Source organism: Phyllopteryx taeniolatus, chromosome 11, assembly GCF_024500385.1.
Source record: "Phyllopteryx taeniolatus isolate TA_2022b chromosome 11, UOR_Ptae_1.2, whole genome shotgun sequence".
Lineage (NCBI taxonomy): Eukaryota > Metazoa > Chordata > Actinopteri > Syngnathiformes > Syngnathidae > Phyllopteryx > Phyllopteryx taeniolatus.
Window position 1 is genome coordinate 16,948,551 of NC_084512.1, and position 24,089 is coordinate 16,972,639.

The 24,089-nt window shown below is 41.9% G+C and overlaps 1 protein-coding gene across 5 annotated transcripts in view; it reads right to left on the reverse strand.

Moving 5' to 3' along the window:
• Positions 1 to 24,089, reverse strand: part of hpse2 (heparanase 2) — a 66,860-nt gene that overhangs the window by 36,794 nt on the left and 5,977 nt on the right. The window lies entirely within an intron of this gene.

A 24,089-nucleotide genomic window follows, 5' to 3' on the forward strand; every position in this document is an offset into this window, starting at 1 on the left:
GTCATTGTTGTAGTGTGTATGTTTAACTCACAGAACAAGTAGAAAGTACAAATACAGCAAAACGTCAAACACAATCGTATGACGTCTAATTTGTTCCAATTTTTTTTCCTAATTCGAAGAAAAAAACAGTAACATGACAACATTTTTAACTACTATAAGATTGTATAAATAAGTTAGAATAAGTGATTCAAAGAAGCTAAAGAAATCAAAACATGCACAAGTGGAAACCTATTTTATCCATCATTGTTTTTTTGTTTTTATTATGTAGTTTTTTGCCACAAACAATGTTTTGGTGCTGTTCACAATCACGTCTGTATACATGTATATAGTTGCCACATACACTGCTGCTTTCATTCTGCTCAGTCTCACAGTCTGGTGTTATATATACAGTATGTAAATACTGTAGATTCTTTCAAAATTGATATTATTATTCTAATGTACAGCTACTCTCCACAGTACCAATAAGCCAACATTACGGCTATATTGATAATAAAAGCTCTGTTGAAGTGCAGAAATTCTAACATTGTTCAATGGCTAAGTTAATGGCATGATCTCAAGCCAACAAAGCATGCTTTTTTTTTTAAAAGTTATTATAGACAATAGTGAAGGCAACAAGACCCACAAACAAGCAGCAAGTGAATGTGACGTAGTGAAGGCCCAGCAGAGCTCCTTCAGACTTCAGGCAATCACTGATTGTAAAAGATTTTCATCCAAAAATTCTAATTTATGATTTTATTTACAATACAAATACTATTGAGCCCCTGAAAATGTGAGTGCTGGTGCATAAAATGGCTGTTATACCTGAATGGTCAGTGGCAGTTTTTTTTTTAAACCTCTTATAGAGCTATGCGATATAACGATATACAGTACTGTATACTGTATTGTAGAGCAATATAAAATGTCAATCGTATGCTAAGACTATTGTTGTTTTAGATTGCCCACGCTGCTACTGAGGGAGTCCTGGGGGCTGCAAAGTGTGCGCCAAGTGTCGCTGATCAATGTGTCCTGCAATTCATATTAGTTCTTGAAGCTAGATGCATTCTTTATCGATGCACAAGGTGAGTGATCTACTGCTAAGAGTAGTCACAGTTTAGTAGGCTTAGGCCAGCCGTTGCTGTTCCGCATGGTCGGGTCCGGTCGGTGTGGTATTCTCAAGTAGCAGTCTTTTTTAAATTCAGTTTATTAACAGCATGGCACACATACTGTAACTAACATGGCATCCAGTTAAGTATCTATCTAGTTGTATTATGGAAATGGCTCAACTTTCTTCAGCTCTTATCGTCATCTCTTATCAACATACTCCTTTTACATAGTGCCCCTTTTTTTCAGACTGAGACACCACAACTGAGTAAACCTTCACTTTACCTGAACACTTTCTATTGTTGTTATTTTATTTATTCTTATTATTTGTGCTTTATTGTGTTCCTTTAAAACTGGTTGTACAAACAGATAGCTTAAATGGTATTTATTTTATTATAATTTTTTTTTTTTGTAATTTCTATATAAAATGTGTGTTTTATCCATAAATGTAAATGTAAGAGAAAACTGCCATTCATGTAATTTTGAAGAAAAATTCGATGTCATGATACATATTATTATCAGGATATAAAATTACATATATCGGCATATAAAACTGTGTCCATATTGTACAGCACTACCTCCTACATAAAACCTGAAAGTATTCATTTTCTTATTCCCCCAACCAAAAAAAAAAATCTGAAAAACTCATTGTCCAAAAACTCTAGAGTTCTCTAAGAATGTGGGGAGTTGACACACATTGTTGATTAAATGGGGCAGACACTAACTTGATTCCCTGGGAACAAGCTATCTTTTTTAATGGCCGTTAATCCTTGGTTAGCCTGTTGGTGAATGTTTGCTATAGTTTCTGTTTTGGCTGAGCACACAAACAACAGCTACTAGCCTGAAGACAAGGGATAGTGTTACTGGCCAGTGAAGTGGAGTTCTCATTTGTTGCCTGCCAAGAGCAGGGCATCATCAGCTTTCTTCCAAATAGAAAACAATGCTGGAGCACTCCACCCTCACTTGGGGCCAACATGAAAGTGCTCCCATACATACACTTGAGAACCCTCAAGCTACAAATATGTGATCTTGGCCAGACAATAGCAAGTTTGTGCACATGTGCACGGATGTATTCCATATGTACAGCTGTGTAAATGAGTTAGTAAGCTGATAAAGCTGATAAATATTTGACTCAGTGATATAGGGTAAAGCCTAAGTTGATCGCTCCTCGAGGAAGGAACAATACAAATGATGACGTGTTCGACAAACAGACACAAGCACTTAATCCAGCTAACATAAAACTGCCATTTCTAATCCCAGAAGTGACAAATCACACTCAATTGCATTCATTAATGTCATTAATCATTATCTTTCTTTGAAATTAGTGTCCAAACTATTATTACACATTCTTGTCAGACTTGGTCACAAAGTAATCCAACAACTGGTGAAGACGTGAAGAAGCACGTCAAACATGGAAAGCTGCATGCATACGTGTCTGTGTGTGCAGCGAAGAGTGGGGTCTGGATCATGTCATGCTGTCTATCTGATAGAAAGGCCAGTCGCGTGAAGCACAGAATCCAGCAACAGCAGTCAGTGTTATGCCTCATTTCTACAGCTCTGCAAATTTGCTCAAACACTGAGGCAAGACATTGGCCTGTGTGTGCTAACAGGAGCATACACGCACAAATACTGCCGTTGTAATAAACAAGAAATTATTCATTGCCATCCACATGAACCATCCCTCCCTTAAAAAAAAACAATGTGGCGGTAACAAAGCAAGAAGAGAGTGGAAAAAATGCCCTCATATGGCTTTGAATACTTTGAATACTCCAGAAATGTGCAGGTAGGGGACACAGATGCTGCAACTAATTCATTTTGAGCCTTCTTTTTCCTGTCATACATCTATGAGTGGGTGCAATAGGACATTTCAGAATGTTTGTATATAGTGGGCACCAGGGTACTTCCTGATGGCAAAATGTGAGTGACTCTCGCTGAGCCGAGCGATGGCAAAAAACTGTTGTGTTTGGTGTTGCGCCACAACATATTCCCTAAACCCTAAAAGGATTAGATGCCTGCTAATAGACAGCATGCTATCCATTCCACTGTCAAAACAGCACATCTGTGCCAATAATGTGAGCAACAAAAAGTTTCAGCGACCATAGCCTTCTTAGTTACTGTAGTTAGCAGGGAAACAGACCAAACTATATCTGAATTTCCACCATGCTAATTAAGGCTGCCGTTGTGTCTTCCTTTCAAGAAGTTAATCTCACATTAATTTTTCTTTTTCGACAGACTATGGTGTAGATAAGAAGGCTAAAATCATCATTCACGCCATTTACCCTGGTGTTTCCATCGCTCTACCTTACAGATATTTTCAAACTCACAAAGATTTATCCTTCAATGTATTAGCCTTAGAGTGTATACTGTAACTGTGACCTCATCTTTTTCAGTCATTGAATTTTTTTTCCACGTGCTTTTATGTACATATCTCCATCAAAAGCACTGGGATTATTGCCAGTGTACAGAGATGAGACGATGTCACGCACACGTTTTTGAGTAGTGCCAGAGTTTTAAAGAGGGATGCAAGGATGTGGAAGACGACCCCAGAAGTGGAAGGTCTTCAATGAGCAGGACTGAGGCCAACGTTGAGTGTGTCAGGCAGATGGCAACAGTGACGTTCAACAAGACAATCAATCAGCACAACTACAGAGAGATCCTGAGGCGTTTGCTTCATTCAGTGCGTGAGAGGAGATGACAGCTGTGGCAGAACAACTCGTGGCTAATTCCCCATGACAATGCACCAGCTAAAAATGCCCTGAGCATCCAACAGTTCCTGGCCGAGAAGAACATCGCCGTGCTGGAGCAACCTTTGTACTCACCCAACCTGGCTCTTCTCCTCTTTCGTCTTTCCCAAGCACAAGAGGGCCATCAAAGGTACCCGTTTTGAAGACATGGACAACATCAGGATGACCGTGACAATGGCGCTGCGGTGTATCCCGGAAGAATCCTTTCAGGAGTGCATGAAGGTGTGGCAGAGAAAGATGGGCATTAAACTCCAGCGGGTTAATTCGAAGGCGAATTGGATTTGAAATATATCTTTTATGACACCAGTCCTGAAGTTTTCTAACACACCTCTTGGAAGGGATTTTTTACCACTGGTGCCATCGAAGCTCACTTCGATGGCACCCGGATGTACAAGGCTCGAAAAATAACTTTTTTTCTTTTCGGAGCAGTTTGGCTAATCAATGACTTCATTTGAGGAGCAACTTTATAATTCTGAGCAGCATTTTTTTGCAGGTTAATCTCAGGTGTCTGAAGCTGTATATTAAGGGTTTTGTGGGGTCCAGGGTAGACAGAGACCACCTGCCAGGCCTGGTCTTAACCAGGATAACCCCCTCTTTGCTTTCGGTCCCTGTGATTAATCCATGTAAAAATAAACAAATAAAAGCTTACATTTTTACAAAGACTTTTTTTTTTTAAATTAACTTTTTTTTGTCAGAACAAACAACTAATTAAAAATCTGAACTGCAATGGACATTAACAGTGTACTGTCAACTGCATAACTAGGAGATCTGATTCTGGTTAACTTATACCAATTAAATGAAGAGGGACATGCATGTAGAACTTTCAGACAGACTAGTGACCAGAGTTACCACAGGTGTCCAAGGTACCAACACTTGAGACACTAAGAGTACTGATTAGAAGTTTAAAATTAAAATTCACAGCGATGTATTAGTATCTTTAATTCTATATTGATAATACTACATTAGTTTACCCAGCTACAATTGACCCAACCTGGATCAAAATGTTTTTCAAATTAGACTTTTTTTTTTTTCCCCCTACTGTCCACACCAACCGATTGGTTCTGACGACTCGCCAATGGAGGGCACTGGTCAGCCGGCCTCACGCCATTGTATTAACTTGACACCGTGTGTTAAGAGTAGAACAGAGGGCAAAATGTGCTTCCAATATAGTTCCATTTGACTCCACAAGCTGCACAGCACGGACTCATCTTTCAGTCAAACGATCAGGTCAAAGCATCTCTATATTGGAAACGAATGCAAGCTATGAGGTAAGCACATGTTTTAAATTTTTGTAATGGGAGGCGGGGGGGGGGGGGGGGGGGGGGCATCGGCTGGGCATTTATTCAAGTGAGAGAGTCAGACCAAAAACACCTTGATTTGTAAATTTGCAAAGACTATACTTGAGTTTGTACCTCATCTGTGTGCCCAGCGTGAGATGACGCAGGACGTATGAGCTTGACAATGTGGTATGTATGTTAAGATACTTTGACCTTGACATTTAAATCAAACACAGAGACTGGGACAATATAATATAAGATGCTTTTTAATGGTTTGGACTCAACTGGGATGAGAACCACTTGCTGCTGAAACAGGATGTTTGTGGTTTCATTCCCAATTAAAAGCGTAAGCCTTTCAACACTAACCACAGTTTGTGGCTAGTTTAGAAACAGGAAAACAAATAATTTGTTGATGCTGTAATTTGTGGGCCTGCTTAGAAGCTAAAGCAAGGATGACTGAAATAGAGATGCTATTTGGATTAACGGAATGAAACAATCAAGAAGACCGAATTTGATACATGACTGCTAAGTAGGCACTGTGATTTATGCCAACAACTGCTATGCAATAAACCATCATTTCTTGTGTATAATATAAATTAACAGCCAACAATAATCAATTAAATCACAGGAGTCAAACTGGTGGCCCGGGGCCAGATCCGGCCTGCCACATCATTTTATGTGGCCCGCGAAAGCAAATCAAAATTGCTCATTGTGTTCTGGTGTAATATGTTTCCCTAAAAGATTAATCAAATATCGAGAGTGCATATTATACATAGGTATAAGAAAAATGAAAACATTTTGTCACATTGTATACACGTATACCGGTATCTATCAATACGATATGTAATTTGTAATTTCTAATGTTACAAATATATATATATATATATATATATATATATATTTGCATGCTCTCCCCCTGCCAGCGTGGGTTTTCTCCGGGCACTCCGGTTTCCTCCCACATCCCAAAAACATGCATGGTTGGTTAATTGACAACTCTAAATTGCCCGTAGGTGTGACTGTGAGTGCGAATGGTTGTTTGTTTGTATGTGCCATGCAATTGGCTGGCAACCAGTTCAGGGTGTACCCCGCCTCCTGCCTGATGATAGCTGGGATAGGCTCCACCACACCCGCGACCCTCGTGAGGAGAAGCGGCTAAGAAAATGGATGGATCTATATATATATATTTGCATGAATATATTAACTCGTCAGTGTACAATTTCTTGGCAAATACAACAAGTGGGATTGATAGCAGGTAAATAGAGGAACCTGATGTTTTTATGAGCAAAGATTGGTATGCCCATCATCTTCTTAGAGGGCAGATGTAAAGCTTCCACCTTTTATCCTATTAGGTATCTTGTCACACACCTCTTTTAATGATATAATTTTAGCACTGATTGCTCTCAAATAGCAGGGAAACAATAGTCCTATGGACAGGGAGTAAAACAAATGGAAGAGTTGCCCAAGGCGTGTCTGTGCCTGAATCAACAAAGGGCTTGGACCCAAATAAACCTGGCAGCACCTTTTTTTGAGACACCTGCTTGAGAATGCAGTTCAACTGATTCAAAACTCATCCTTGGAGGGAATGCTTTATTGAACTTTCTTACAAATGCTTCGGAATTAACCATGTTAAAAATGCACAACAACAGCAAGTAAAACATCTGTTTGGTGGACATCTGCTACATTCTGGCCTAAAAAATGTTAGGTTAGCTGTGTGATTGACAAGGGTGATGAGGAGGCCCAAATTCCAAACAGGACAGCAAAGCAAACACATGTCATGCCAGACTCCCTTTTTGTGAAAAAAGAGTTTGAAATATTACATATTAAGTGGTACTGAATTAATTTGTGCTCATAGAAACAGATTTGGCACAACATTAAATCTTGTCAAACATCAGGCAGGTGCTGTAAGAACACTATGGGTGGCAACTGCTTCAACCGGGCCCCTCATAACTCTTCACTCCCAAGACCCAGTTGCCGAGCAAGCCATGATGACAAAACTGGGACTTTAGCCCAGCACTTTGATGGATGTTCTAGCCAGATGTTCTTGAAGACAGAGATTAGGACTTTTCCAACTATACATGTGCTTGTGACGAGTTTCCGGACTTTCAAGTGCCTAGATATGCATTATAATAAGATTCTCAGTCCATTTACACACAAATATGGAGACATTTGCAAACAAATTTGGTCCTCCATTTGAATTTTCCTTTCACAATGTTAGAGATGGGTTGTGCTTTCCTTGCACATGAGATATGATTGGCAGCTGAGTTATCTTTATGTGCAGTCTGTGTTTGGATTAGTTTTGAAAAGTGCTTTAGTGCTTTTTGAATGTTTATTTACTTTGGAACAGTATGCTTATTTTGTCCTGCATATCAACCAACAAGCTCATCTTCAGCAGAACAGTCAACAAACCCTATGATGATGTCTAAATGCCAACACAATAGCATCACCTTCTAATAACATCACGCCAGATGTCTTTAAGGAGGTCACTGTAGAGGGTATATGAACTTTACGGCCAACTAATGATGGGCTTGAATGAGCATATGCAGAGGGAGCATTGCAATCAGAATCTAAGCGCAGAAATTTTTTGGGGAGGACAAGGAAAGTGGTTGCATATCAGTAGACCGTGTTCCAAATTATTATTACAAATTATATTTTTTTCTGATTTTCCTAAATAGTCAATGCAAATGACAGTCAGCAGAATTTTCAAGTCATCAACAGAGTAAATTTGAATGTTATTGAACAAACCTCCCAATAATAACCATAGTTTTTTCAAGAATTAAAAAAAATATATACAATTCCAAATGATTACGTTAGAAGGTCATATTTAATTAAATCAAAAGCTATTTCACTCAAAAACTTTTTAACAGGTCAAGTGATATTTTAACATAGGATCCCGTATTTGATAAAGATAATTCTTGCATCAACTGAACTTCAGTTTTTGGCGAGTTTCCACTTGAATTGCCTTACAGGATGTCAGAATAACCTCCCACAGCTGCGGTTTGAACATGAACAGCTTCCCAACCTCAAATATTTTGATTGAGGATGCTCAAAAGGTTCTCAGGAAGGTTGAGGTCAGGGAAGGATGGGGGCCACACACATGAGTTTCTCTCCTGTATGTCCATAGCAGCCAATTAAGCAGAGTTATTCCTTGCAGTACGAGATGATGCGTTGTCATGTATGAAGATGATTTTGCAACGGAATATATGGTTTCTTTTGTACCATCGAAGGTGGTGGTCAGTGAGAAACTCCACACATTTAAGAAATCAACTACACACTTTCAGCATGACTCTGGGCCAAAACAAAACTCTGCCACATCCTTCCTAATTTCGCGGCTTTGTTGCAACATAGTGGGCATCCACCAACCATCCACTCCTCAATCCATATGGACCTGTGTTTGCCACACTTTCTCTGTTGGGCCCCCCTTTGGGTCATAAGAAATGTTGGCGCCCCCCCCCCCCAAAAAAAAAAACAGGACATACATGCATACACATTTTGTTTTCAGAGTCCGTTGCAGTTTATTTCACACATCGAAATTAATAAAAATTTCAACGTTTTGGGAAAAAAAGTAAAAGTGAAATGCCATAAACTTCAGGTTATAATAAGTAACTGTTTTCAAGCAACTTAGCTGTGTAATTATGTTCAGTGTAACAAGTTTCTCTTTTTTTAAATATTCAACATTGCTATTAATGCAATTTTTTCATTCATTCATTCGTCCCGTGTCCTGCGCCCCCTCTGCAAATGCTCTGCGCTTCCCCTAGGGGGTGTGCCCCCCACTTTAAAAACCACTGATCTGGACCATCCACAGTTACATGGCATTCATCAGTGAACAATCTTCAAGGAATACCTCTGCATCATTAGCTGCTTTGGGCATAATAGGAGAGAAACTCATGGTGCGACCTTGTCCTCATCTGAACTAAAAAATTATCATTAAGGTTTAGAGTATTTAAAGAGTACAAAAAGTTAATATGTTTATACGTAAACCATTGCATGTACAGTTAATGAAGCTTGGCACCATTTTGGATTCTATCGCAAATCATTCATTAATTTTCCAGACTGCTTATCCTCACTAGGTTCGCGGGCGTACTGGAGCCTATCCCAGCTATCTTTGGGCGAGAGGCAGGGTACACCCTGAACTGGTCGCTAGCCAATCGCAGGGCACATATAAACAAACAACCATTCGCACTCACGTTCACACCTAAGGGCAATTTAGAGTCTTCAATTAATGCATGTCTTTGGGATGTGGGAGGAAACCGTAGTGCCTGGAGAAAACCCACGCAGGCACGGGGGAGAACATGCAAACTCCACACAGGCGGGGCCGGGATTTGAACCCGGTCCTCAGAGCTGTGAGGCATATGTGCTAACCATTTGTTCACCGTGCTGCCAGTTTATATGCAATGAAAAGAAAATATAGGAAAGTGTGATCAATAGAGTGCATCAAATGCCCCAACATTTGAATTTCACTGGGGCCCTATGATATTTTTGTTCTACTCCAAAAGTTATGCATACTAATAAAATCCATCTACTGGGTCCACATTAAACTGCAAGAATACATTGTATCTGCCAGCACTAGTCAAAACACGATACTCTGATTAATAGTGCGTTTGTGCAATAAAAAATAAATAGAATAATTAATCAAGGTAAGGAGGTGGGGGGGCATGTTGGGTGAAATCATGAGCAGCTGTAGACCGGAAGCGACGACCAAGTCAAAGTACTGAGTACCTGCCAATACAGTGCGCCACTGAACTGTGTCCATTGACAGATTGCAGAGAACGATTGATTTACTCATTCCATCCTGTGTACTGGCTGAGATGGAAAACATGCAGCGGTCATGAGAGGAAGCGTAGTGAAGAGTAATAACATTGGACATTAATTTCTTGAGGTGAAAGAGCTCAGCTCACAACTCGTAAGTACATGTAGATGATGTCGTTCAGCCATCCATCCATTATCTTAACCGCTTATCCTTACTAGGGTCGCAGGAGTGCTGGCACCTATCTCAGCTTACTCTCGGCGAGAGGCCGGGTACACCCTGAACTGGCTGCCAGGCAATCACAGGGCACATATAAACAAACAAACATCCATCCATCCATTTTCTGAGCCGCTTCTCCTCACTAGGGTCGCGGGCGTGCTGGAGCCTATCCCAGCTGTCATCGGGCAGGAGGCGGGGTACACCCTGAACTGGTTGCCAGCCAATCGCAGGGCACATAGAAACAAACAACCATTCGCACTCACAGTCATGCCTACGGGCAATATAGAGTCTCCAACTAATGCATGTTTTTGGGATGTGGGAGGAAACCGGAGTGCCCGGAGAAAACCCACGCAGGCACGGGGAGAACATGCAAACTCCACACAGGCGGGGCCGGGGATTGAACCCGGCTCCACAGAACTGTGAGGCTGACGCTCTAACCAGTCGGCTACCGTGCCGCACAAACAAACATTCGTATGCATATTTGCACTATCAAAAACCATTCACACTCACATTCACTTAAGCCCAATTTAGTCTTCAATTAACCTACCATGAACGTTTTTGGAATGTGGGAGGAAACCGTAGTACCTGGAGAAAACCCACGCAGACATGGGGAGAACATGTAATCTCCACACAGGTGAGGCGGGATTTGACCCAGGATCTCAGAACTTTGAGGAGAATGTGCTAACCAGACGTGCCGCCCATGACATTTATGATCATGGTCTCTATTATGTAGCTTTTGTCATAAAATCAGATATCTACCTTCAAGTTTTTTAAAGTTTATTAATGCTATGGTTCTCTTAGTAAATAAAGTGGGCAGAAATTGGCAAACCTACGTCACATTCTTGCAAATTTCCACTCTTGCGAGATTGAAAAGACCTAAAAATGTCAGTCCCCAAAAGCAATGTGATGTTTTAAATTTATTTTTTAGAATAAATACTTTGTATATTTACAGCAACTGATAAAGAAGATAGCAACATTTCAAATATAACAAAGTTTTGACAACTTAGGTTTAGTTCTCCTTTATCTTGAATCTTGGGCCGAAATCCCAAAACAGTATATAGTAATAATATAAAATAAAATAATATTAGTGTGTTTAAAGCATGAGTAAAACTCAAAATCGTTCCACCCATCCAATCATTTTCTGAGCCGCTTCTCCTCACGAGGGTCGCGGGCATGCTGGAGCCTATCCCAGCTATCATCGGGCAGGAGGCGGGGTACATCCTGAACTGGTTGCCAGCCAATCGCAGGGCACATACAAATAAACAAACAACTATTCGCAACCACATTCACACCTACGGGCAATTTAGAGCTGTCAATTAACCTAACTTATTTTTTTTATTTCAGTGCATTGGGAACACTGCACATTATATTATAAATGAAAAAAGGAAACAACAAGTATATATTTTTTTGTATTATACTATCCATCCATCCATTTTCTGTACCGCTTATCCTCACTAGGGTCGCGGGTGTGCTGGAGCCCATCACAGCGATCTTCGGGTGAGAGGTGGGGTACACCGTGAACTGGTCACCATTCAATCGCAGGGCACATAGAAACAAACAACCATTCGTACTCACATTCACACCTGCGGGGAGTCTTCAATCAACCTACCACGCATGTTTTTGGGATGTCGGAGGAAAATCGGAGTGCCCGGAGGAAACCGGAGTGCCCGGAGAAAACATGCAAACTCCAGACAGGCGGGGCCGGGATTTGAACCCCAGTTCCTCAGAATTGTAAGGCAGATGTACTAACCAGTTATTCACCATGCTATGTATTATATTACTTTAAAGGAAATTTGCTGTTCAAAAGAAACAAAAAAAAATTTAAATGCCATATCAGTGGAAGAAAATTACCGACCAGTAAATGTTCGGCAGGTGACTGAAGCCAACCGTCGAGAACAATTTTAGAAAACAAAACTGAAACAAAGCTTATTGTCAAAATATTATGAATACTGATTTTTTTTTAAATTCGATTTTCTATATTACATCCAATACTTTGGTTAAAAAAAAAAAAAAAAAAGGTAGGAAAATTCATCAATTGTATATTTTTAATTACTTTGTGGACCCAGTAGACATTCTCAAAATATTCTAAAATTTGACATACATACATGCATAACTTTTGGAGTAGAACAAAAATATTATAGGGCCAAGTCAAACTTCTGATGTTTACAAATTTATGGGGTGTTTGATCACATCAGTCACCTTGGTATGTCTATCAGTGTTTCAGAGATGGAGGTTGGTCATGTTAGCAACAAGTTTACATACACATTGAGCCTTTGTCAAGACAACTATAGTTGCTGGCTCACTGAGACGTGTGGCGATTTTTTTAGTTGGTGCCATATAATCTTGTTTTGTTACATCTTAGAGATTTCAGACAAGTACTGTGCTAAAAGATGAATTCACCTACTGACATATTAAAGGAGAGGCTTCAGATGATTAAAGGTCCCTCCTCTTGACAGACAACCGACCACACACCTGTACATGCTGACTTTGAGTCATTCAAATATTAAAGCAGCATCTTTCTTAAAAAACATATACATATTTTGCTGTACTTTGCTTTAATGAAAAGACACCAAAACAAACTATGACATTAATTATATTAATCAGTAGGAAGACAAGACTTAAGAGTTTTGCATGGCAACATAATCAACTGCAGCATCACTTTAGGGCGGCCTTGGCTGAGTTTATGTGTTCTCTTTTTGGTACCCCATTGTATTTGGACTTAACACAACGATCACTAGATGCTGATCCAGATGGTTAATGCTGCAAACGGGGCATTCTGGCTTCATCAGACCCAGTGCTAGTCTACTTTGCCAGGGGGAACGGACAAAGCCAAGTGAAGTTAATCAAACATCTGCTCTTGCATAGAGGTGTCAACTCGAGCCACTCATACTAAAAGGTTTCGCTTGCATCCTTCTCTTTCTTGGGCCACTGCAAGCAGTCTTGTATGCTCCACAGAAAATGTGATTTCCCTTTTCCATTCTGTTTTTCACGCCTCTGACCAAGGCGAATTTCATGACACTCACCGTGCCGCCTCAACTGGTACTTATTTAATACTTTGTACAAAAGCCTTTGTTTGCAATGACAGCTTCAAGACGCCTCCTGTATGGAGAAACTGCATTGGTCTGGTGTGAATTTGGCCCATTCCTCCACTCAGGCAGTCTTCAAAACTTGAAGGTTCCGTGAGGATCTTTTATGGACCTTGAGTTTCAGTTCTTTCCATAGATTTTCAATGGGATTCAAGTCAGGTGATTGGCAGGGCCATACGAGCAGCTTTATTTTTTTTCTTTGAAACACATTGAGCGTTTCCTTGGCAGTATGTTTTGAATCATTATCCTGCGGAAATGTCCACCCTCGTTTCATTTTCATTATCCTCGTAGATGGCAGCAGATTTTTGTCAAGAATGTCTCTGTACATTTGCCCATTCATTCTTCCTTCAATAATGTGAAGTTTACCAGTACCATTTTCTGAATAGCAGCCCCACATCATCATGTTCCCACCGCTGAACTTCACTGTTGTTATGTTGTTGGGTGATGTGCAGTGCCATTTCTCCTCCAAACGTGGTGTGCATTATTGCATCCAAAGAGTAAAATTTTGCTCTCATCAGACCAGACTACATTCTCCCAGTATATAATTGGGTTGTCCAAATGTTGTTCAGCAAACTTTAAACAAGCTTTGACATGCTTTTTTAAGCAATGGGGTCTCGCGTGTTGAGTGTGCATACAGGCCATGGCGGCGGAGTACATTACTCACTGTTTTACTTTGACAACAGTACCTGCTAATTCCAGGTCTTTTGGAAGCTCTCCACAGGTGGTCCTTGGCTCTCGGACAAATCTTCTGATTATTTTTTGCACTTCTCTGTCAGAAATGTTACGAGGAGCACCTGATCGAGACAAATTTATGGAGGTGATTGGCTTTCCACTTACATATTATGGCCCCAACAGTGCTCACTGGAACATTCAGAAGCTTAGATATGTCCCTGTAACCGATGACACCGTTATGTTTTGCAACAATTAGTTTGCGATGGTCTTGAGACCGCTCGTTGCTCTTACCCATCATGAGATGTGTCTTGATTCACACCTTGGCAATGAGAAGGTTTGTAGGCCATCAATTAGGACTGAACCAGCTGACATTCATTTGCACTCACAAGGGGGTGGATTGCTGTTTGATTATTGATAGATTTTAGGTGTTGTCTTGGCTTTCCATGCCTTTTTGCAGCTCCCTTTCTTCATGTGTTCAATACTTTTTCCCTGTGTCATTTCACATTTTCACACACAACTTAATTTCTGGTCTTATTTGTTCTACTTTCTTTGTGCGTGTGGATTACCTGGCTTGTTCCCAACATCTGGTGAAATGTTCAGGTCAATAGCACCTTTGGAAATATATTTAGTGAGAAAAATGGTGACGTGTTAAATACTTATTTCAGCCACTGTATGCACACTAAATATGTGAGCGTGCTGTAGTACCATGGCTATCCAACATGACTACATCGCGGACAATTTGGGGAGGTTGACGATCCCATCAAGGGCAATGCATTGACAGTCGTAACTTGCTCATTTCTCCACTGGATTCTCATGAGGTTTACTGACAAGTATTCCATTTGTAAAGATATTGATTCTGTGTTGCCACTCCTGCAATTTTGATGCTGTTTAGAATGGCCTTCAGATGGAGGAGTCGCATGGTGAACGTCTGCTTAACTGCTTTAACTGATTCTGTTATTTGGATTATTACATACAGTACATTTCTGCATCTGTTTTTATTAACCTAATGTTGATAGATTCAGACTTTGGGTATCAGTGCAGGTACACTAGTTACCTAAAAAGAGTAATGTTTCAAAACCTGGAGTACTTTATATGGCTGCACAACTCAAAAACATAGGTTTAACAGGCTTTTGAGTAAGAACAAGTTAAAATTGATAGATTGTGCATTCTCTGGCTGCCTTACAATATACGTTATATATGGAGAAACAGCAAGGCAGCTGAGAAAGACGGCGTCATGAAAGAACATATCAAAACAAGTAAAACAATTATATATATATATATACTTGTTTTGATATGTTCTTTCATGACGCTGTCTTTCTCAGCTGCCTTGCTGTTTCTCCATTTTCATTCCTTCCCTCACTTCTCTTTCTATCAATTTTTCTTCTCCCTCTGTTTAAGAGTGGAAAGCTGGCTGTGAATCTCCTACACAGCAGGACACCGCAGAGTGATAGATGGCCTCCGAGAAGGTCTAACAATCCTACCACCCATATGCTCCGAGTGAAGACAAGAGGATTAAAGAGGGGAAATACACTAGCGGCTTGGCAAGAAACAAGCCAAACTCTTGTGCAAGCAAGATTTTCTGGAGTTTACTGTAATATATGGGCTTTTTTGTTTTTGGCAGGAGCTAAATTTATTGTTCCAAATATGATTTTTAAAAAACAAAAAAACAATGAGAAGCCTCCTAAATTTATTAAATCAGGTATGAATTATGAGCAAGAAAACAACCAGTAGTTTTGCAACTTGTGCAGAGTCATAAGTTTTCTGATCATAATATTGGTAGAAAATTATCTAGGAAGAATATTATTTATGGCACGGTGGCCGACTAGTTAGAGCGTCAGCCTCACAGTTCTGAGGACTGGGGTTCAATCCCCGGCCCTGCCTGTGGTAGCTGGGATAGGCTCCAGCACGCTGTCCTAGTGAGGATAAACGGTAAAGGAAATGGATGGATGGATGGATCGATGGATGAATATTATTTAGATTGTATCGAATGTTACAAAAGCGATTGATGACGACGATGATGACGATTCAGTATCTCACCTCAAGACAGTTATACAGCTGGACATAAAAGACCCTTGAATTCAGACTAAAATTATCACATGCACTCAAACACATCTCATTAAGTAATTTCATACATAATGACAGTCAAGTAAAAAAACTCAAATGTGTGCATTGCTGCAAATGAATGAGTCGTGTTTACTCGCTTACTAAAAGGTCCATGTGGCTCACACACCTCAAAACACAAACATGAGGTGCCAACATTCCTGTGGGGAAAAAAAGTCTAGCCCTTCATTGAAAACTGTCTCGATGCATTCAAGCAGCAAGCAATCTGACACAAAATGTGTTCTTAGAAGGCAAATGTAGTGTAGGAGTGTCAGGCCAAACAGTGCTTTCAACCATCCCATCCATCACGCCATTAAAATTGCATTTGCTTGCAGGGGGCTGGGCACTCGGAGCATATTGCTAACACATGGAATTACATATTGTTTCCCTGTGTGATTTAAACACTGTAGGTAGTCTTTTGAAAATCCATCATATCTGGACCTGTGCAGGCCATGTGGACAGAGTAAACAAAACATGAAATAATCCCCACCTTGACATGCTAAATTTACAGTGCATCACATGTAAGACACTGGAACCTTAAAGATTGAACACAATCTGGAGGAGGTTGGTCCACCTCCAATTTGTCCGGATTAAAAAAAAAACTGAACTCTCATAGGAAATAATAAAGTTAAGGCACCCGCATCATAAAACCACGACAAAACGACCACAGAGGAACATTCTGGTTAGTTTATGATGTGAGGTATTAGTATTTGCCAGTTCCCCATTATCATTATATATCAAATTGAGGCACGATTATGAGTGGGTAAAAAAGACACTGTTTAAATCTATTAAGTATACACTCAATCTTTGCAAGTAGCTGCCCAAATCTAATAATATGATTATGGATGTGAATAAATAAAAAAAAAAACTGGTCCAAACCTGCTTTTAGACGTTAGATAGATGTGTTTGGAGGAGTTCTAAAACTGCTGGAGCACCGGAAAACAGACTCCCAATCACAATTATCAGTAACAATTAATGTGCTTCTGTGGCACACACTAAGGTAACATCTGTTTATGATGTAGAAGCAAATCTGCAAAAGTGAACAGCGGTGTCCCAAAATGATGACAACGAATGAGTGTGGAATGAGCATGGATACCCACTCTTAAACGGAAACATAGTTTGTGTTCTTTGAGTAAAAACTGAAAATTATAATGATTGGTCCATGTGGCCAGAGTTGCTAGTTCATTCTGAAGACAATATGTGCAAGCCCTTCACAGATGTTCACAGAATTCCCCTCACCTTGCCTCTTTAAATTAATGCTGGTCTTGTTTTTTTTACCCTTCGGCTTTCTTTTAAACTGTTTTTGTATCTTTAGTGTTAACGTCAATCTTATCTGTCACAATACAATACAACTCATACAAATGCTCAGGCAAAACTGTTCAGCAAAGCTTAATTGTTATTCTTGTCATATTCCTCTTCGGTTGAGTCCAGCAGCTCTCAGCATTCAGGCTTCTATCATTGATGGCTGCACGTCGGCATTAGGCCAAAGAGCAAGACTTGGGTATTGGTGTCTGATGTACGCCGTATAATGTTTAGTTAAACCTAACGACTGGTGAAAGGCTGTAAACATTAACAACACATGATGCAATCGATGTGAGATCAGACTGAGAATGAGAGAAAAAGGGAAGGAGTTTAATGCTGACTAACATCTGCCGGGATATAAAGCCAACTACTGACTCATCCAACAACAACAAAATATTGCTCTTTTATCTAAAGCCTGTAACCAGAGTATCCATAAAATTTATACTCGTTGGACCTGTCATATATTCAGCTCATGAAAGTCTGATTATCCTGAGTCAAAGAGGTTGACTTGCTGATGAATCCTCATCTTTTGTCAACAGCACACAGAAATTACTCACCACTTACCCTAGAATGTCAATTTTAGAATGTAACTCAAATCATGGAGAAGATTTAGAAATTTGTGCTGCAAAAAAGTGCCTTTTTAACATTCTTAAGAAGGAATGGGGCGACACGGTGGCCGACTGGTTAGAGCGTCAGCCTCACAGTTCTGAGGTGCGGGGTTCAATCCCCGGCCCCGCCTGTGTGGAGTTTGCATGTTCTCCCCGTGCCTGCGTGGGTTTTCTCCGGGCACTCCGGTTTCCTCCCACATCCCAAAAACATGCATGAATTGGAGACTCTAAATTGCCCGTAGGCATGACTGTGAGTGCGAATGGTTGTTTGTTCCTATGTGCCCTGCAATTGGCTGGCAACCAGTTCAGGGTGTACCCCGCCTCCTGCCCGATGACAGCTGGGATAGGCTCCAGCACGCCCGCGACCCTAGTGAGGAGAAGCGGCTCAGAAAACATGTATGTTCCGATATGGCTCTGATGCTGTTATCTGAATGAAAATCATATTTACAGATACATACATAATCCCTAACATCGCTCTGTCACTTAATACATTTAACTTTAACATCTGTAAACTAATTAGATAAATGTAGGCGCGTTTCCTAATTAATACAAGATGTAATAGCGGATCAACTCTTGTCGCCCATGTTACGTGTGCTTCACGGTTACACTGCGACCACAACCAGGGCCATGACCCGTAGCACCTCAACTCGAAAATACAAAAGACCAGTGCAACAAATACGACAAGGCCTGATCTGATGAGCAAAAAAATGTTGCTTAAACATAAGAGTAGCAATAAAGGATGTCCGCTCCAGAGGTGGGTAGTGTCGCCAAATATTGTACTCAAGTAAGAGTACAGTTACTTGACGATAATGTGACTCAAGTAAAAGTAAAAAGTAGTCCTCCAAATAATTACTTGAGTAAGAGTAAAAAGCACACAGTTAAATAATTACTCAAGTACTGAGTAAATAGTGAGTAACTTCAGATTTTTTAACCACAGCATGAACATTAATAATAAAAAATACAAAATACAAAATAAAATGCAAATTCTGAGGTTGCTGTGTGTGGGCGTGTGTGTATGCACAGTCAAAACTACAACAAAACATCTGCAATCTACTGCACGGTGTTTTCTCAAGTTATAAGTGAGTGAAATATACAAGTTTGGGCAGACAGCGCCAGATAAATACTACAATACATGAAAGCTGTTGTTTTTGTTCGTCTAAATGTAAACACGACGAGTGGCGCACCGTTGCCTTCATGGTAATAATGTAAATATTCCAACAACACTATTGGTAGTAAGCACGCTGCATGGCAACAATCTGTTTCACTGATTTTTATCTCCCTCCTTGAGCCGTCACCTTATCGTGGTGGAGGGGTTTGTGTGTCCCAATGATCCTTGGAGCTAAGTTGTCTGGGGCTTTATGCCCCTGGCAGGGTCACCCATGACAAACAGGTCCTAGGTGAGGGACCAGACAAAGCACAGCTCAAAGACCCCTTATGATGACGACAAATGATGGACTCAGTTTTCCCTTGCCCGGACGCGGGTCACCGGGGCCCCCCTCTGGAGCCAGCCCTGGAGGTGGGGCTCGAAGGCGAGCGCCTGGTGGCCGGGCCTGCACCCATGGGGCCCGGCCGGGCACAGCCCGAAAGGGTAACATGGGTTCCCCTTTCGATCCCCGGCTACAGAAGCTGGCTCTAGGGACATGGAATGTCACCTCTCTGGCAGGGAAGGAGCCCGAGCTGGTCGAGAAGTTCCGACTAGATATAGTCGGACTCGCCTCAGCACACAACTTGGGCTCTGGTACCAGTCCTCTTGAGAGGGGTTGGACTCTCTTCCACTCTGGAGTTGGCCACGGTGAGAGGCGCCGCGTAGGTGTGGGTATACTTATTGCCCCCCGGCTCGACGACTGTATGTTGGGGTTCACCCCGGTGGACGAGAGGGTAGCATCCCTCCGCCTTCGGGTGGGGGGGACAGGTCCTGACTGTTATTTGTGCCTATGCACCATACAGCAGTTCAGAGTACCCACCCTTTTTGGAGTCCTTGGAGGGGGTGCTGGAGAGCGCTCCCGTTGGGGACTCCATCATTCTGCTGGGGGACTTCAATGCTCACATGGGCAATGACAGTGAGACCTGGAAGGGCGTGATTGGGAGGAACGACCCCCCCGATCAGAGCGTGAGCGGTGTTCTGTTATTGGACTTCTGTGCTCATCACGGATTGTCCATAATGAACACCATGTTCAAGCATAAGGGTGTCCACACGTGCACTTTGCACCAGGACACCCTAGGTCGTAGTTCGATGATCAACTTTGTGGTCGTGTCATCGGACTTGCGGCCGCATGTCTTGGACATTCGGGTGAAGAAAGGGGCGAAGCTGTCAACTGATCACCACCTGGTGGTGAGTTGGCTCCGATGGTGGGGGAAGATGCCGATCCGACGTGGCAGGCCCAAGCATATTGTGAGGGTCTGCTGGGAACGTCTTGCAGAATCCCCTGTCAGAAGGAGTTTCAACTCCCACCTCCGACAGAACTTTGCTCATGTTCCGGGGGAGGCGGGGGACATCGAGTCCGAGTGGACCATGTTCCGCGCCTCCATTGCTAAGGCGGCCCACCGGAGCTGTGGCCGTAAGGTGGTTGGTGCCTGTCGTGGCGGCAATTTCTGAACCCGTTGGTGGCCACCAACGGTGAGGGATGCCGTCAAGCTGAAGAAGGAGTCGTATCGGGCCTTTTTGGCCTGTGGGACTCCTGAGGCAGCTGATGGCTACCGGCTGGCCAAGCGGAATGCAGCTTTGGTGGTCACTGAAGCAAAAACTCGGGTATGGGAGGAGTTCGGTGAGGCAATGGACAAAGACTTCCGGACGGCTTCGAGGAAATTCTGCTCCACCCTCCAGCGTCTCAGGAGGGGGAAGCAGTGCACCATCAACACTGTGTATAGAGGGGATGGGGCGAAGCTGACCTCAACTCGGGACGTTGTGAGTCGGTGGGGAGAATACTTCAAAGACCTCCTCAATTTCTGAGGCGGGCTCTCCTATCTCTGGGGTTGAGGTCACCGAGGTGGTTAAAAAGCTGCTCGGTGGCAACGGTTGATGAGATTCGCCCGGAGTTCCTAAAGGCTCTGGATGTTGTGGGGCTGTCCTGGTTGACACGCCTCTTCAACATCGCGTGGACATCGGGGACAGTGCCTCTGGATTGGCAGACTGGGGTGGTGGTCCCCCTTTTTAAGAAGAGTGTGTTCCAACTACAGGGGGATCACACTCCTCAGCCTCACTGGTAAGGTCTATTCAGGGGTGCTGGAAAGGAGGGTCCGTCGGGGAGTCGAATCTCAGATCCAGGAGGAGCAGTGTGGTTTTCGTCCTGGCCATGGAACAGTGGACCTACACCCTCAGCAGTTTCCTCAAGGGTGCATGGGAGTTCGCCCAACCAGTCTACATGTGTTTTGTAGACTTGGAGAAGGCGTTCGACTGTGTCCCTCGGGGAGTCTTGTGGGGGGTGTTTCGGGAGTATGGGGTGCCGAACCCCCTGATACGGGCTGTTCAGTCCTGTACGACCAGAGTCAGAGTTTGGTCCGCATATCCGGCAGTAAGTCAGACTCATGAGGGTTGGACTCCGCCAAGGCTGCCCTTTGTCACCGATTCTGTTCATAACTTTTATGGACAGAATTTCGAGGCGCAGCCGAGGCGTAGAGGGGGTCCGGTTTGGTGGCCTCAGTATTGCATCTCTGCTTTTTGCAGGTGATACGGTTCTGTTGGCTTCGTCAAGCCATGATCTGCAACTCGCACTGGAGCGGTTCACAGCAGTATATAGATATATTAAAACTAGTTTCAAACTCAAATGTCAGATTCAAATGAATCCAACAAGCGCTTTGCTATCTCCGGAGGGGTGGAAAAAAGGCTAAATGGGATGATTATTCAAACAAGATTATGAGCAAAATAATGATATTACTTGTCTTGTAGAAAGCATCCATCCATTTTCAACACCACTTATCCTGGTTAGGGTCGCAGGACGCTGGACCCTATCCCAACTGAATTCAGGCGAAAGGCGGACTACACCCTGAACTGGTCGCCAGTCAGTCGCAGGGCACATATAGACACGGACAACCATTCACACCGTCACTGAGTGGGAACTGAACCCACGCTGCCTGCACCAAAGTCAGGGGAGTGTACCACTACACCATCAGTGACTTGTAGAAAGCAATAGGGCACATAACAGATAACATCCTATAACTACTCTTGGTTCTCAGGTTGCTGCGGTCCAAGGAGATTTGCTTAGGGTGAAATATTGACAGACAACAAGAATAACAGAAGAGAAAATGCCTAGATTCTTTGAGTTTATATTATGAGCCTTAAACACACAGACGGAGCCTTTGAGGTGACTGGTTGGCAGACTGACCACCTCATTCTCTGGCGAGTCAAATAAACATAAGACTTTCACATGAAGTCACAATACACAGCGCTACGATAACAATAAACACGTGAGTGGTAATTAGGGAAGAGGTGTGAGGTGGGGGACAATAAAAATGATACTAGATGACACCGACCATGACCTTGTCTGGGCTCAGCCTATTTGCCCAGTGGGCGTGCGTGCGTACCATTATTGACTGCTCTAACAAGCCTCGGTCAAAAGTCAAACAGTTGTGAGTGGAAAAGAAATGGAGCAAGGCTGTTAAAAAAGATTTTTAAAACACCACCTGCTCATTCACACACTCACTCATACACAAACACACACACTTTAGGATCTTGGCTGATTGTTACCAGACCATATTTAAACACCTCCCTTAAGCCCTGTACCCTTATTACTCTTTCCACCACAAAGATGGGAGGTCTTAACACTAAAGCCTGTTTACACAGAGTTAAGCTATATGTAATCTTCTGACCTCCGAGCAAACATTCACGATACACACGCGTCACTTTCAAGATATTTTACCCCAAATTCTTCACTAATGTACGGTGGAACCTCACAAGGTTGAACACGACGCGTTACAGGATGCTGGCTGACCTCCTTTCGACACAATTTTTCCAAGAGAAATCAATGGAAATAGACAACAGTTCCAGAGTAACTGTTGTTTATTAAGTCATACAAAGGTGTAAAATATGTCATTATTAACAACCACTGCTTAATTATTAAAAGTAAAAAGAAATATCACTTTCATTTAAAAAATATGACAAATGTTTATGGTGACATCCCATATATTCCCTTATATATATTCTTCTCTTTTTCAAAATGTTCTTCTCGTGATTCCCTTTAGTGTATCAAGGGCTTTTTTATTCCAGAAATATATTTTATTTTTTCAATTTAACATTTATTTAACTAGGTAAGGTAACTGAGAACAGTTTCTCATTTACAATGCTGACCTGACTGGAAACAACAAGGCAAAACAAGGCAAAATAAAAGCAAGTATAAAAAAGTATAAATACAACAAACTGCACTATGATGTACACAACCTAAAACAAATATCAATATAAAGGTAATTAAATAGCTAATTCAAAAAACAAGGAATGAATTTAAATTTGAACTAATTTATTAAGTTGTCAATTCAATAACTTTATGATGAATTAAAATATGAGGGACAAAGAGATGGTGGGAGTGAGGGATCAATCTGATTAGTTGAACTGTTCTCCAGTATATCAAAATACAGTAAATTCGCTTTGGATGCTAAATGGTAAATGTTAAAATGGACAGCACTTATATAGCGGTTTATCTACACCAGGTGTGTCAAACTCATTTTGGTCGGGAGACACATTGTAGTCATGGTTTCCCTCAGAGGACTGTTGACTGTGAAACCATATAAATGTTTTGTCACCTCATTATTACATACACACAACAAATTGATGGATACCTAGTTTTGAAATCAGAAGTCAGGGATGGAAGGAAGTTTGTTCAACTCTTGTTCAAGTTACCATAAACAGAAAATGCTTGCAATGTCTCAACACTGCTATTTATTATTATTTATTGTTATTATTTTATGAGAATTTGAGCAATAATGATGGAAGTTGACACAGATAATTTGCTTTTGCGGGCCACATGAAATGACTTCGTGGGCCAGATTTGGCCCCCGGGCCTTGAGTTTGACACCTCTGATCTACACCATCACAGTGACCAAAGCGCTTTACAAAGCCTCACATTCACCGACACATTCATACACCAATGGGCGACTGCTGCCATGCAAGGCGCTGCCAGGCCCACTGGGAGCAAATCAGGGTTCAGTGTCTTGCCCAAGGACACTTCGACATGCAGACAGTCATAGCCAGGATTCAAACCAGGGACCTTTTGGTTACTGGACGACCTGCTCTACCTACTGAGCCACAGCCGCCCATAATGTATGAA